Source organism: Porites lutea, chromosome 5 (genome assembly GCF_958299795.1).
Source record: "Porites lutea chromosome 5, jaPorLute2.1, whole genome shotgun sequence".
In the NCBI taxonomy this organism is placed as follows: Eukaryota; Metazoa; Cnidaria; class Anthozoa; order Scleractinia; family Poritidae; genus Porites; species Porites lutea.
The window spans coordinates 12,024,568-12,039,675 of record NC_133205.1 but is presented as its reverse complement, the minus strand read 5'-3'; the positions used below and the strand labels follow the sequence as shown (position 1 = coordinate 12,039,675).

The 15,108-nt window shown below is 38.9% G+C and overlaps 1 protein-coding gene across 1 annotated transcript in view; it reads right to left on the bottom strand.

Annotated features, from left to right (window-relative positions):
• The window catches only part of LOC140937672 (COMM domain-containing protein 10-like), a 31,757-nt gene that overhangs the window by 12,157 nt on the left and 4,492 nt on the right, over positions 1-15,108 (bottom strand). The window lies entirely within an intron of this gene.

Below are 15,108 nucleotides of genomic sequence, written 5' to 3'. Positions count from 1 at the left end.
CATTGTAAAATCCAATGTATACAGATGATACCCTCCTATATGTTAGCAGTAGCTCTATCACTAGCATAGAATCTATGCTATCTGAAGATCTTAAGCATGTAATAGAGTGGCTTAATAATAACTTCCTCTACCTTAACTATAGCAAAACTAAGGTAATGTTCACTGCTACACATCAGAGGCTTATCCTAGTTGATAGTTTCACAGTTAGCGCAAGGTCATGAGTCTAACAGGTTAAGTATCTTGGCGTTATGCTGGATCCATACCTCTCATGGAATGCCCACATAGACAACATCGGGCGCAAAATAACGGCAAAGCTTGGCATGCTTCATAAAGCGCACAAGGTCATTCCGCGTGAGTCATGTTTAACACTTTATAATACCATGATACTTTCAATATTCGACTACTGCGCTGTCGTATGGGATTCTTGCAGTAAGGCTGACCAAGAGTTCTTGAATACGCTGCATAGGCTGCCGTCAGTATTGTTGAAGGCTACACAGTCTCACAATTGCAGATATCTCACACTTTCGGTTGGCCTAGGCTCCAGTCCTGCCAGAACTATCTAACGTGCATGCTAGTGTTTAATAGCCTTCATGGCCTGACTCCTGCATATTTACTTAATTAATTTAGTGACACGCACGATTTCCATTCATATAACACGCGCCAAAGAGATTTGCTCCGTCTGCTGCTAGCTTGGACAACTAAGTACCAGGGCTCCTTCAGGTTCTGCGGAGAGTAGTATAGGGCGCACCGGTTAGGCCTCTATTTTGCATAGGAATTTCATTAACTTGCGCAGGAATAAATTAACGCCGATGACGTCATAACTTTTTGTCTTTATCTCATCATTTCTATTGTTTTTCCTACACCACCACCACATTTCTATTGTTTTTCTTTCCACCACCACCACCGCCACCACATTTCTATTGTTTTCCCTCCACCACCACATTTCTATTGTTTTCCCTCCTCCTTCTCCTCATTTCTATTGTTTTTCCTCCTCCTCCTCCTCATTTTTATTGTTTTTCCTGCTCCTCATTTCTATTGTTTTCCCTCCTCCTCCTCCTCATTTTTACTGTTTTCCCTTCTCCTCCTCATTTTTATTGTTTTCCCTCCTCCTCCTCCTCCACCACCACCTCCTCCTCATTTCTATTGTTTTCCCTCGAAAAGGCCAAAATCAGACCATCACATTTGAGTTTGGCCTTAGAGGCCGGATTTTGGCCTTTTCGAGGGAAAACAATAGAAATGAGGTTCAGGAGGAGGAGGAGGAGGAGGGAAAACAATGAAAATGAGGAGGAGGAGGAGGAGGGAAAACAATAAAAATGAGGAGGAGGAAAAACAATCAAAATGAGGAGGAGGAGGAGGAAAAACAATCAAAATGAGGAGGTGGAGGAGGAGGAGGAGGAGGAGGAGGGAAAACAATAGAAATGAGGAGGAGGAGGAGGAAAAACAATAAAAATGATGATGATGAGGAGGAGGGAAAACAATAGAAATGAGGAGGAGGAGTTGGAGGAGGAGGAGGAGGAGGGAAAACAATAGAAATGTGGTGGTGGTGGTGGTGGTGAAGGGAAAACAACAGAAATGTGGTGGCAGTGGTGGTGGAGGGAAAACAATAGAAATGTGGTGGTGGTGGTGGTGGAGGGAAAACAATAGAAATGATGAGATAAAGACAAAAAGTTATGACGTCATCGGCGTTAATTTATTCCTGCGCAAGTTAATGAAATTCCTGTGCAAAAAAGAGGCCTAACCGGTGCCCCCTATACTACTGCAGAGACAAGATCTGGAATACGCTTCCTCTGGCCCTGAGGAGCGAGCATGATTTAAGTAAGTTTGGGTTTGGCCTAAAAAGGCACTTTAGATCCAAGCCAAATTGAGCCTTCAATACTTTCGCTATATTTAGTTGTTCCATTTTTTTTATCTGTTATCTATTTTTGTGTTGTTATTTCTTTTCATCAGCGCCCCATTCAAACCAGCCTCGCTGAACTGGGCACCCTGACTAAATATTGTTCAAAATAAATAAATAAATAAAGTAAAATTAGGCACAGTATCAAGGCTACAACTAAGCCCCCTTTTCTCTTAAACCAAATAGACACAAAAACATGAGTTTGTTCAAAAATTATGGAATGCAGAATGATGGAACCTGTAATCTGGAATCCACAACAACAACAGATATTACTTTTTGAAGATCATCAGTATACCCTTGAGGTATACCAAACTTGTCTTAGAGGATTTAAGGCAAGATTTGACATCATAAATTTGCACGAACTGTGTTCAATAAGATAAGTAGTTCAGAAGCCATTTTTTGTAATTTATTAAATTCAAGGCAATTTTCTTTCATACATCAAGTAGTGGCTGTTTTTTAAGGCTATAAAGAACAAATTAAGCTAAAATTATTTCGTGACCTTACGCTGAGTTGAATTTTTAGCGATGTTGTTGATATCTCGTTGACGAAAGTTGCCCCTACGCGTGAACAGTAACTACGCAAATCACAGGAGTTGACAATTTTTTTTTGGTGGAGAAACACATCGCTAGCAATTTGCATATTGATTCTTCTCACCTTGGTTTGTTCATTAAGAAAAATCAAGGAAACTAGAAGTGGTTTTAACGTTTCGGTTTCTGGTTTGACCCGCCGAGAAAAACCGTCTGTGAAACTAAGCTGAGACATCAGCTGTTAGTAACCAATCAAATTCACCTTGCATATTTAAAGAAGTAACGTTTGAGTTTTTGCATGGATCTTGTGCAAACGCGTGGGAAAATATGGTGGAAGATGCACTGAGAAAAGAATGGGAAGTTTTCGGGTTTGAAAGACTCAGCAAGCATCAAGAGGAAGCCTTGTGACTTGTTGTTAAATCAAAGAGCGAAGCTTTCGTGAATCTTCCAGCTGGTTTTGGAAAACCTGTAATATTTCAGGCTTTGTCTATTGTATATTCTTTTGTGGAACTAACAAAATAGAGCTAAAAAAACCGGATGCTCTCGCAGGCTATAGCTTGTGTACAACCGCCCTTTTTCTAGCCTGGGAACCGCAGACATATTTTTTCCTCAGAACGATGCGTTTATGGATTGATGAAATAAGCACCAAGAGGATTCGTACTGAAGAAAAGATTAGGGGAATTTTTTTTTCTGTTTGACTACGGAGTCAATGATTTATCACACCTTGTTGTTTTGATCATATTCAAAACAATAAATGTCCTAATGACAGTAGACGCATCATGCCGTTTGTTGCTTCTGTTCCTTTCCGGTTCCTTGCAAAGGCCCACATCACATACATAGCTTAAGAAGCCATTGCTTCACAAAGAAGTCAGCATTCAACGTCACAGGAAACCTCGTTATAGTTGTGAAATTCACCTTTCAAATCGTATTTGGTAACTCTCACCAAATCCAAGACACGCCAGCGCGTAAGGTCACGATGAGTCACTCGAGCTGCATTCTATCCTTTGATCTGATCGGCAAACATCAAAACAAAAGGTTTTACGTTATGGAAACCGTTTTGTTGCTCGCGTTTCCAGATGTTACTTTTCGGAGGGAGAGAAACGATGACCGGAAATACGTCTGCGGCTCACAGGCTAGTCAATCGATAACAAATCTGAAAACTCAGTCAGAAACTTCAATTAAACAGTGTGCTAATGACATGTTAAAAGACAGCTTCTCAAAAGAAACTTAACCCAAAATATAACGCCCGTTTTCCTGAGTCTTCGAGGTAACGCCACGTGAAATTTTTCGTTGCTTTCTCGCTGGAAGTGTAGTCAATAATTTATGCCAAAAATTGCCGCTGCGATGATTTTCGCGCTACGAGAATCCACGATGTGATTCTTGTCGTGAAGGAAAGGAGACGCGACTGATAACTTACTTTTGAGCAGTACTGCAAACCCCATAATGCACCTCGTTTACCCCCAAAATGTTTTGTAACCATTATCTTTGATTTCCCATGGGACATCTGTAACACCCAAGAAAAACTGAAAATAAAGGTTATACAAAATTTTGGGAGTTAAACAAGGTGCATTATGGTCTATGTGAAAATGGTCAATAATAATAAAAATAATAATAATAACAGAAATAACAACATTTACAATAATTCATGTACAGAGAATAGATTTAAGTCAAGCTATAAAGCTTAAGGGTCAGACTTAATTACTATCATTGCAGGCGACAAGAGGAGTCTGCAGACTATTCTTGCTCAGCGGCACGTTATAGATGGCATAGCAAGGTTTTTCCAAAATCTGTCCACATTCTTGGGATGCCAGGGTTCTGCATACTAATATGCAAAATCTCCCAGAATCCTTTGAGGCAAGTTTTTAAAAAAGCTTTATAACATAGCAAAAGTAAATCGTGCGCTCTGATTGGTCAGTTAGCCACTACCATTTGCCCGTGGATGCACGCCAAGAAACTGAGCTAGCGCGGTAAAATTTAGGCAAATTCAACAAATCTCTCTTGACGGTAAAATACACCGATGAAATGCACAGACCAAAAGTGGAAGTTGAAGAAAATACTAAGCTGTCGTTTTGAAGGAAAAAAGACAAAAGATCAAGCGACAAATTTGCCCTGGATGAATTAATCACTGTTTCCTCACGGCTAGAATCAGCTAAGGGAAAATCGAGCGAGCGAAGATTTAAGGTACATTTTGTGTGTTTTTTATAGAAGAGAAAGTCGGTTTGAAATGTAAATTTATCAATTAGCATTGTGTTATTGACTTTTTGGTCAAGCTGATGCTAAATTCAAGCAAATATTTTAGGAAACACGCTCAAATTTGAGACAGCTTTGTTGTGAAGTTTTCATCGCATCGATTAAAAATTTTAGTTGAGTTTAAATGGGCACATTACGCTGGAATAAGCGAATTTCATTTGAGTACAGAAACATTTGGGTTTTCAAATAAATTTTTCAAAAAATAACTTCTGTGTGTATTATTTTGTTCCTCAGTGTTCATTCATAACAGTCGTTCAGAGAACGGTCGAAAAACAACAGCTTCAGCGCCGGCTGTGTCGGCGAATTTCAGTTGCAACTTTGACTTTCACAGCTGGATTTCCCCAGACAGATTTCGATACAAAGCTAGTTAATTTCTTTTTAAAATTAGTGTTACCTGTTATTCTAAAGGAATTACAGTCAAATTTTCTCATTTCTACTTTACGTTCAGGGACCGCGGAGCAAGGTGAAAAGTGGGAGGGCTGACAATTGAAAATAATTTTTTCATATTGAAATCGAAAAAAGGAATAAAATCATAGTATTTGATTTGTTTCTGTCGCGTGACTTTGCATACTTTATCCAGTATTTGTCAACAACTCGCACTTCCAAAAAAATGAAACTTTTAACAATATATTGAAATGTTTACTGGTCAAACTCAAACACACCATTTTCACTGCAAGTAGTTGTCGTCTTTTCTGCAGAGCTTACAGACTTTGACAAAGTCCCAGATAACTCTAATAAACGACCAACATACACGGTCAGTTCAGATTCAATGCAAGAAAAGACGCGATTACAATTTTAGTATAGAAAATACTACACTGAAGTGATCTGAAAAAATTCTAACTATGGCCGTTCACTGTTCAAGTAATGTAATTCTTCTTGCCATCGATTATTTCATTAATTCGAAAGGAGAAAGACAAAATATAAAACTTTTATCAACTCAAAACAACTACTCACCTTCGTTTGGCTTCAAAAAGCTAGTAATTTTCTTCATTTCGTCTGATAAAACTGATAAAAAACTCTGCCGGAGCTGGAAGTACAAAACACGCTGCCGAACGAAGCGAAGGGGTGGCCAAGGCAAGGCGTTTGATCAAGGGGCAAGTCGGCCCCAGCTGCAGGGCACAATTACCGCGAAAAGCACAGGAGCCCCACAAAATGCCTGGCGTTTGAAATTAAAGAAAATACAGAGAATATAGCGGAATATAGACGGAAAAAAAAACTTGTTTCAAGTCTTTTTTTAATTTTAATTATTTTTCTTTTTAGCGCAAAAAGTGGGAAAGGGGGCGCAAAAAAGTGGTGGGGCCGCGGCCCTACCAGCCCCTCCCCCTCCGCGGTCCCTGACGTTTATTTTAAAAATTGTCACATAAATAAGCTTGATAATTATCTCATTTATTTAGTTTTAGCTTATTTTTAGAGTCTTTTTAGTTGGTGTTTATAGTTGCAGCTACAGTTTTCCCTCAAAGTTTTTACCCTAATATTAAGAGCAAGTAGACAGATGCCATTCAGAATAACAACAAAAAACGTTTTGCAATTTACCTGAAGTCGGAGAACGGTTGATTCAGCGAAAGAAAAACTCAAAGGGGCGGGCAGATGGCAGCACACGAGAACTCGGACCGATGACTCAACCAAAGGCAAATGGAAAATAATGTTTTTCTCTTTTGATTATGTTATAAAAGAAATGGTAAACGTTGCAGCTGTGCAACCCTGGAGTTAAGGATGCACTTGGGAGGTTTGCTAAGCATTCAAGAAGCTAGAGTCGCACTTGGCTATTCCCCCCGTGCGACTCTTACGCTTCTTTTATGCTTAGCAACCTCCCGCGTGCATCCATAACTCCATGGTTGCACGCTGCACGTTTATCATTTAAAATTTAAGGGGTAATGAACATGAGCAAAAAAGTAATGAGTGTTGGCCGAGCGCTGTAGAGAGTCAAACTTTTATCACATGGAAGAGAAAATTTGCGGAAAAGTAATGTTCTGTATCTTAGAAAATAGAAAACTTCACTCAACCGAGTCTGCACTACTTCACTTCACTGATGAATTACTTAATAACATGGATCAGAAGAAGATATCTGTTGTTGTTCTTTTGGACATGTCCAAAGCTTTTGATAGCATTCGACACGATTTAATGTTACGTAAGCTTCGCAAATCTGGTGTATCTGAGTCTGCGCGTGCCTGGTTCGAAAGCTATTTATCGCAACGTCAACAAGTCGTTAAATTTCAGAATACTGTATCTGATCCCTTACCCCTTACGGTTGGGGTACCGCAGGGATCTATCCTGGGCCCGGTGTTGTTTATATTATATGTAAAGACCCCTCTCGAGTTTCAAAAGATTGCGAACCACTCGGCTATGTGGATGACAACAAGCTCTTCCTTGGTTCCCCGCCAGCGAACTTGACAACGTTATCTCTGCAGTAAACGAAGATCTTAAAGAAATATTGATTTGGTGCTGTAGAAATTCTCTGCTCGTTAACCCTAACAAAACAAAGCTCCTTTATGTGGGTGTCCCACAACTCATGAGGACATAACCTACCCCCTTACCAAGTGCGACTATGCTGGGAACTCAATTCAAGCCTATAACAGTTGCAAAGGACCTGGGAGTGTATATAGATTGTCATCTTAACTTCAACGAACATATCACTAAAACTGCCTCTGACTGTATGTTTAAACTAACGAGAGTTAATAGGATAAAGCATCTCTTAGATAAAAAAAAAAACATTGATCTATCTTATAAATGCTTTCGTTTTCAGCAAATTATTTTATTGCTCAACGGTATGGAGTAGCACGAGCAAGAAGAACGTTAGAAAACTTCAGCTAGTTCACAACTATGCCTACAGAATCGTAGCTGGTTTAAGAAAATACGATCGCGTTTCAGAAGCCCTGAAGTCCCTTAAATAGCTTAACATAAGGGATAAACTGCTTTTTAACGACCTAGTGATGGTGTACAAATGCTTAAAGAACCTAACACCTGGTTACCTCCACAGACGCTTCCAATATCGCGCAAAAACTCAGCAAAGAGTCACAAGACAGAACAAAGGCCTTACGTTGCCTCGGTATAGGCTGGCCACTGGCCAAAAGACTTTCAGCTACCGTGGGGCAAAACTTTATAACAGTATAGCTAAAGATATAAGAGACACTGGAAATTTTAACGACTTTAAAAAGAGAATCTTTAAATATCTTTTTTTATTATTGAAATGTAAATAGCCTTTGAAATTAACGTTCATTATTATTCATAGAAATTCGTTATTTTATCATTGAAATGTAAATAGTTTTCTAGTTTACTTTATTTCATTAGATTTTAATTCCTGTATGTATGGCGGAAGAGTATGTATGTATGTATGTATGCATGAACAATGCTATGTTAATGTTTTCCCAACAAAAGGACACCTTACTAGCAGGGAGAGAATTGTATGGTCATATGGTTCAGTTGGTAACCGCGCAATGGATAGTTCATAAATTTCTTAGACGTTGAATCCCCAGCATGGACCAAGCCTGAAAGAGTATTAATGGGTTTATTGTGAGCTTAACGTCCAGCTTCGATCAGTTAAAGATTTAATTCTACAGGGAAATGTCAATCACCATAGAAAAGGAATATATTATTATTTCTCTTTTAAACTCGAATTGTCAGCGTTTACGGAGGTGGTCTTGTGGATAGAGGCATCAACTTTTAGTTCTAACTGATTCTGAGGGTCCGGGTTCGAATCCCCTTGAAGAAAATTTTTCGTAACCTTATTAATGTAATGTGGTAAATTGAAAGCAAAGTTTACAGGAACATAAAAAATGCGATATGTATCATAGCATATCTACCAGTATTTTTAGTAATACTGGACACTCTATCATTACCCAGCTCAATCGTTGATTTTCATATGTGCCTAATTTAATTTCAAAGGTAACTGCTTTGAGATGGGATGTCTGAATCTACTAAATTCAACAGTTTCAAATTAAATACGACTTTGTCGAATCTGCGACTGAAAAGTTGAAAATTTAAATTAGGTTCTACATTTGATTTAGAAGTCCCATTTCACATGTGCCGAATATAATGCATTAATTATAGAAACCTTTATCCATATTGGATAAAAGAAATTTTCTAGAGACTGGGAATGTTTACAACAAACGGAGTTAAATTCGGCACCATCATATCCAACGTCTGAATCAAGTGCCGGAATTATTACTTCCATTGACTAAAATAGGTGTTTGGCACTCATAAGAAATTCCACTTTTGAAAGGTGCCTAACCTGCTAAAATGACACAAGTTTCAGCTTAGTGGTTTGCAGGCTGTTATTAAGTTGTTGTTTTCTTTTCAGTAAGACCAAATCATCTCTCTCTCTGTAAATCCATTTTATCAATCCGCTCATGCCGCAACTTAAGAATCAGCTGTAATAGCGATATATAGTGTAAAATAATAATAGCGGGGCTACCCATAGATTATGGTCAACCTCTTTTCCTTTGGTTGTCACGTGATTGACCGAGCGTACGTACGTACGTACGCGTCTACGGATTGTACGGGTGGGGTAGGGGAGACTATCAAAAGGAAGGGAGGGGTGCCTCAGGCGTGTCGTGCCAAGTCCACATCTTTTACATTGGACATTCACAATATGGTCAATTGACAGCTGTCAAAACAGGATAGCCACTGACCAGTATCCCATGACCATATCGCGGGCTCATGTGTCAACTCATTGAGGTGACGTGATTTATTTGGAAGCTGTCCGCTGACCAGTTAATTATTTTACTAGATGGCGATCAATGTTCAGTCTTTCTAGCTAGTTTGGGATCGGAGCACAGGAAAACTGATACACGTCAATGTTGTGATCCATTGACAGCTGTCAAAACAAGGTATCCGCTGACCAGTATCACTTGACTGTATCGCGGGCTCAGGTGTCGACCCATCGAGGTCAAGTGTTTTTTTTGAAGTTATCCGCTGACAAGGTACTGGTTTTCAAATGATCGCAGGCTCAAGTTTAATTTTTTTTTAAATTCATATGAAATATGTTGTGTTTATGTGCCGCACAATTAAAATTTTGATTTCAAACTGACCTCGGACGCGAAAATTCAGCCAGCTGCTACAGGCAGGGAAGACAGTTGCTTTTGACTTTTTTTGCCATGTTCACGCGTTGGTCACGCTCTACGTCCAATTTTTATGCTCTGATTGGTCAAAATTTGACAGGTGAGTTCATGCGGAAAGTTTATGCAGCATCTTGAATCTTGTTTACTTTGGCAGCTGAAGCTGACAGAGTTTTGTGTCAACTTGTGATGTTTTTAAATTTCTTTTTCCACTGGATGTACAAAATGAAATTCAGCTGCTATCAGGAGTCTTCTGTTATTCATGGCTAGTTTGTTTGTTGGGTTTTTGGTTGAGTCAAACTCGGAAATCCGATTTCGGGTGGCATCGTTTTCGTTTTCATCTTGCTTAATGCGTAAGAGGGTTGCAAAGTCTGAAGCGATGCTGGCCTAACTTGATACCTTTCAGGAGCTGCATCTCGAGTGGTAAGCCTAAGTAATTATTGTATTTGATGTTTGTTTTTTATTCCTAATTTAATGAAGTCGAGCGTAGTTTATGCGGCTATTTTGTTTACGCACGTTTGTAAGATTTGAGACAATGATCTGACCGAGTATCAGGTTCGTTATAAGCTTACAGATCTTTAAAAAGCCTTTAGACATTTTCTCACCGCAAATAGAAAGAAAACGTTTCAAAGAATATTTAGTTATAATTCTGGCTGTAAAAGAAAGGTGTGAGCGATTTTCTTGCCTCGAGTTCGTCTTTGAAAAAAGCAAACACCGGGAAACCGGCTTAAAACATAAACTTCAGCTTTAAGCTCGAAGACTCAGGATTTTTAGAGACACTTTAATACTTGTCTTCCTGAATGAAAATTGTCGTCTCTGTATATGTTTCACCGAATTATATTTCTTTTATTGATTGCTAGGACTCTCTCTTGTAATTTTAATCGTTGTGCCGATTGTTTTCAGTCGTTCAGTAAACAACGCTTCCCGGAGTACTCAAAATGCCGCGCGTTAAACCGTTTTAAAGTAAAAAATAAACATAATAAATTCTTTATTATGTTGGAGCGTAACTCTGTTAATGTTCATTCAAACACTCGCCACTGCTAGCACTGTAAAAGTCAGAACCGGCTGGCCGTAAAGATGATTTTGAAAATTTTTTCAACGGTTTACGGCTAAAGCCCACGCGTGCTTCGATCGTCCTGAGTAGCAATTTGTATCGCAATATTGTGAAATACTGCATTCTGTTGTCCGAGGTCTGTATGATAAAAACAGTGCCTCATAGTACTGTTTCACCTCAGATGTGACGTATGAATGTTATAAAAGGTTGGTTTACACGCACCCAGATTTGCTGGCAAGATTTTGTAAAATAAACTTGTCGAACGCAAAAAATTCGGCTGGAATTTTTTTCCAGGCCTAATTAATCTACGGTGATCAAGAGCCATTATGGCTCTTAATAAATGTGATCGAAGATGATTGCCAGTTTTTGGGTGTACTTATGAGGCTAATATATAGATTTAGCCAGGGCTAAAAGCGAAGCTCCCGTTAATAAATTCATAATTTAAATCAAACAATAAACTTGTAATCCACAGATCAGGGCACATTCATTTGACGTTTAAGGCAAAGGCTAAGTGATTTTAGAGAAAAATAATTTGACAGTCCAAGAGTGAAACAGCTTTTACATCGAGTTATTAAATAGTCTTATTTGTACAGCCAAAAATAGCAGTCATGTTCAATCACAGTAGATTAGGCCTGGAAAACAAATAGACCTACCTATTCGTGTATTGTATTTGCATTAGCTGTTGCATCATAATGTGGTATTCGCCAGTCTCTCCAACATTTCTCCGTTTGAGAGACTATGGATAATTGGACAACCCCGAAATATAATTTTAAGAAACACTCGCGCCACGATAGTCCTTGGTGGCAGCCAATTTACACGTTGCATTCCTCTGTGCAAAAGAGAGGCCAAAATAAAAAAATCAGGCCGGATTTTTTGTGTTCGACAAGTTAAGTTTACTAGTAAATCTTGGCGACGAATCTGGTGGCGTGTAAACCAGCCTTTTAAACATACTTTTTCTCATCACGTCTCAGGTAAACAGTACTATGAGGCACTTGTTTTTATCATACAGACCTCGGACAGAATTTGTTCTTTTTTGCCCTATTTCAACCTATAATTCTGCAGTTTTTCACAATTTTGCAATAGAATTTGCACTCATTCAATATCCACGACGATCAAAGCACGCGCTTCCTTTGCACAACAAATTATAGCATTGAATTATAAAACGTTTTCATGAAGAGAATTCTATAATGCCAGGACTTTTCAGTTAGAAAAATCTGGTCCTATGATATGCAGGGTAATAATTATGGGCTTTTAATGAAAACGATAAAAAAATTCCCAAAATCACTTTTCGGCCAGCCGGATGGGTCTCACTTTTGACAGGCACCAAATTTGCAGTGCGATTAATAGAGTTACCATTTACGCTTCAACATGATAGATAAATTGTTATGTTTAGGTTTTATTTCCCTTTATTTATTAAACTGCGTTTGGCTTTGTTATGTGTAATCTTTAAAAGCGAGTGATATTTACTCGCGGCGTTTTGAGTATTCCTGCATGCGATGTTTATGTTCGACTGGAAACAACCGGTGCAGCGATGAAAATTGCGAGAGGGACTACTAACAATCAATAAAATAAATTTAATTCGGTGAAACATGTACAGAGACAATAGTTTTCATTCACGAAGAGAAGTATTGAGAGTAAAGTGTCTCAGAAAATCATGAGTCAGGTAAGCATAAGCTTATTTATGTTTTAAGTCGGCTTCCCGGTGTTCGCTCTTTTTCAAGATGAACTCAAGGCAAGAAAATCGCTCAGAGCTTTCTGTTTACAGCCAAAATCATAAGTAAATAATCTTCGGAACCTTTTCTTTGAATTTGCGGGTCAAAAAATGTCTAAAGGCTTTTTAAACCTGATACTATTGTAGGTCAGATCATTGCTCGTGTATAAACTTAAGCCGCATAAACCATACGCTCGACTTCAGGAAACCGAAAAAAAAAAAAACACATCAAAGACAATAATTGCTCAGGCTTACCAGTCGAGATGCTGCTTTTGAAGGTCATCAAGTGTTCCAGAATCGCTTGAGACTTTTCAACCCTCTTACGCCTCAAGCAAGGGCAAGTGAGTAAGCTCATTTTTGAAAACGATGCCATCCGAAATCGGATTTCTAATGACTTTGACAAGCGGTGCATTTGTCAACAAAAAGCGAAATAAACAAACCAGCCACGAATTACAGAACAATCTTGATAGCAGCTGTATTTCATTTTGTGCACCAAGTAGAAAAAGACACTTTAAAACATCACAAGATGACACAAAACTCTGTCAGCTCCAGCTATCATTAAGCAAGTTTCCAGACGCTGCATAAATTTTCCGCATAAACTCACCTGTCAAATTTTGACCAATCAGAACATAAAAATTGGACGTAGAGCGTGATCAACGCGTGACAGTGAGAAAAGTCAAACGCGATTGCCTTCCCTGCATGGAAATGTAAAAGCCGGTTGAATTTTCGTGTCCGAGGTCAGTTCGAAATCAACATTTTAAAAGTGCGGCTCATGAAACACGACTTATTTCATACGCATTTTTAAAAAAATTGAACTTGGGCCTGCGATCATTTAAAAAGTAGCAACTTGTCAGCGGATACCTTCAAAAAATTACTCGAACTCAGAGGATCGATACCTAAGCCCGCGATAGGGTCAGGCGATACTGGTCAGCAGAAACAATATTTTGACAGCTGTCAATTAATCAAAACATGGATGTACAATATCAGGTTGCAGGCTCCCAAACTAGCTAGAAAGTGTGAGATTAAACATTGGTATGCCTGTGGTGCGGACGGACGGAAGGTCGTGTGGTCGGTGTACGGTCACGTGATTGCCGAATTTTCTAGGATGGATAGATTTTCTACAAAGCTATGGGGCTTCGAATTGAGCCCGTGATCAAATAAAATATCAGCGCAAAACTTTAAACACTACGTGACCTCAATGGATAGAAAAAGGAGCCCGCGATCCACTCAGGTGATGATGGTCAGCGTATACTCTAGTTTGATAGCTGTCAATTAACCTTCATTAGAATGGCGAATATTCGAATTAACAGACATGTAGTGGAAAATGCCAGATCGGGTACCTGAGCGAAACTGAGCCCACGTTATTCGTTTTCTGATAGTGGTCTGCACATGTCCCATTTTGACAGCTGTCAATTGACCTTAATTTGGCTTGCTAATGTAACTTTAAACGACTGTCAGCCAACTGACAGCCTTGCCCGGCGTAGTTTCGTTTTTATGTTGAATTGGTAGGTGTGACAGATTATATTAGCTTATATATAGGGGCTAAACGACTGGTCTTTTATCTGAGCCCGCGAGACGGTCATGTGATAATTGTCAGCAGATGTCTGATTTTGACAGCTGTCAATCTAATTGTACTCATACGGATGGCTTACATAACTAAGAGGCTAGTCAAGTTGTGCAAGATCTATTGTGACATTTGACATCGGCTTACATGAAGTGTGTGTACGGGTGGGCGTACGCTACGTCATAACCAAATTTTCTCGGATGGATAGTTTACCAAATTTTCTTACCCATGGTGCTCCGCTGCGCGTGCGCTTCGCGCGCGGGAGCTCCGCTATCAACTCGATGTGAGATTTGGTTCACTCTTGGGCTGTTTGCAAATTATTTTTTGTAAAATCACTTAGCCTTTCCCTGAAAAGTCACACGAATGTGCTCTAAAGTTAACTGAATTGTGGAATACAAGTTTATTGTTTGATTTAAATTATAAATTTATTAATGGCAGCCTCGCTTTTAGCCCTGGCTAAATCTATATTTATTATTATAATTTACTTTTACTGGTATCACTTGTAATAATAATAATAATAGTGACTTTATGTGGCCACGAAGGCCCTGGTGTTGAGTTTAAGGTCCGTCTGATGTCACAGAAATCACGTGAATGCAATTAAAATTCAATTTAAAAATGCACGTATTAAACTCCGTTTTACATGCAATGTACTAATTGCAAGACTTTTCAATTCACCTTGCCGGCTGGAAATCTATTTACCAAGGGAAATGAAAGTAGAGCCTGATCTCAGCTTAGTGCAGGACGAGTCTTCCATAAGAAACTAATGATTGCAAGTCTATTAATCCATGTAACAGGGGTACCCAACGAGGCTTTTTTTCTAAATACATTAAAAACACATCTTGGGCTATCCAGAGAACCTTGAGATCTCTATCTAGAAATGCATTCTAAGTGGCGCTATAAAATTTGAATCTGTTCAGTCATCCTAGGGTAAATTGAGGAATTTATAAATTACAAGGGCTTCAGCATTATTTTCCCGGAAACTTTAGATGCAATTTAATGTCTTACGAAAGCAAGAAATTTTCTGATTCCTCTCTCCTACACATTTTCGAGTCCA